This window comes from Triticum dicoccoides, unplaced genomic scaffold (genome assembly GCF_002162155.2).
Source record: "Triticum dicoccoides isolate Atlit2015 ecotype Zavitan unplaced genomic scaffold, WEW_v2.0 scaffold122469, whole genome shotgun sequence".
Taxonomy (NCBI): Eukaryota; Viridiplantae; Streptophyta; class Magnoliopsida; order Poales; family Poaceae; genus Triticum; species Triticum dicoccoides.
Window position 1 is genome coordinate 1 of NW_021185626.1, and position 1,372 is coordinate 1,372.

The window sequence follows — 1,372 nt, forward strand, 5'->3', positions numbered from 1 at the left end:
TGTTCTAAATTCAGTCGCAATGGCAAGAGTACATATGTACTTGTGCAGTTCTTGTTATTTAAGTAAGGGTGGTTGTCCATGTGTATTGATTATTTCAATATGAAATTATTGATGGTTCTGCACATTTTCCTTATTCAGTCTGTCATGCTGTTTTGAAAATTTATGCAGGAGATTGTGTCAATTTACCCTTCACTTTCACCTCCTACTTTGTCGCCAGTTGCATCAAACCGTGTCTGCAATGCACTTGCACTTCTTCAGGTATGCTTTTACATGAGAAAGAAAAGGAAACCCTCACTCCTGGTGGGCCTTGTGGTGGATTGAGAATACTACTGCTTTCATATCATGCTTGCTTGCCATCTGCCCCTCAATTTCATTTTACTTTTTTTTAATTGCAGTGTGTTGCTTCACACCCTGAGACCAGGATCCCGTTCTTGAATGGTACTGAGCGTTGCTGTTTCTATGCCAAGTCTTAAATATTTCCATTGTTTATTGTTAAAAAGCTTTCCTCATTTTGGTGACTTTACAGAATAAGTAAATCTTAACTAGCAGTGGTTAATAATTAAGTCTTCTTCTTTTTCCTTTGCAGCTCACATCCCACTGTACCTGTACCCGTTCCTGAATACTACCAGCAAGACAAGACCTTTTGAGTACTTGAGGCTTACCAGCTTGGGTGTTATTGGTGCTCTTGTGAAGGTAAATTAAAACTAGATACTTATGCAAACTAGGAATGGATGGTCCATATAGATTTTTGCTTTAAATGGTGAGAGGGTTGAACCAGAGGGGAAAACAGAGATGGGGATTGGCTGTATTCTTTCTTTTTTTTTGTAGACTATATCTTGTTCTTTTGGTATTCTCATTCCAGTAATCCAGTCATTTTAATCAAATGGACTGCTTGGGATTGGATCTCAACAGGAACTGTTATTTTTGAAGCAAACAGGCTAATGATTTGTTAGAAATTATATTGTTTCTTCTTTTGGATATCCGATTCTGATATGTCAGAAACACAACATATCAAAAGTTAGCAATGACCAAACTGGCATGTAACAGAGACACTATAAAAGATAGCCAACATCCAGTTAGGCCAACATAACAGTGAACAAAACTACTGTCAATCAGCTCAGTTCTAGTGCTGTTGGATTTTTCTCGATTGTATTCTTGCAGTTTTGAAAATTCAGTTTATTCGGTTACTGAAAATTCAGTTAATTCAGTTAGGCACACAAATTTCAGAACTTTTGTGTGCCCTAGTACTTGGTGTTTGTAGAAAACCAGGAGTGTCAATGGGACTAGAATTCACTTGTTCTTATCTGGGTTTGTAAAACTTGTTCATGTACTGAACTACTAATGCCTTGTGATGCTCTGAATTACTTGTGAT

General features: G+C 37.2%; 1 long non-coding RNA gene across 1 annotated transcript; it reads left to right on the forward strand.

Moving 5' to 3' along the window:
* The first annotated feature begins 158 nt into the window (after window positions 1-158).
* LOC119343312 lies at window positions 159-633 on the forward strand. The gene is made up of 3 exons (XR_005166021.1): window positions 159-258; window positions 396-438; window positions 587-633. It is a non-coding gene; the product is annotated as an uncharacterized LOC119343312 (long non-coding RNA).
* Window positions 634-1,372: the final 739 nt, after the last annotated feature.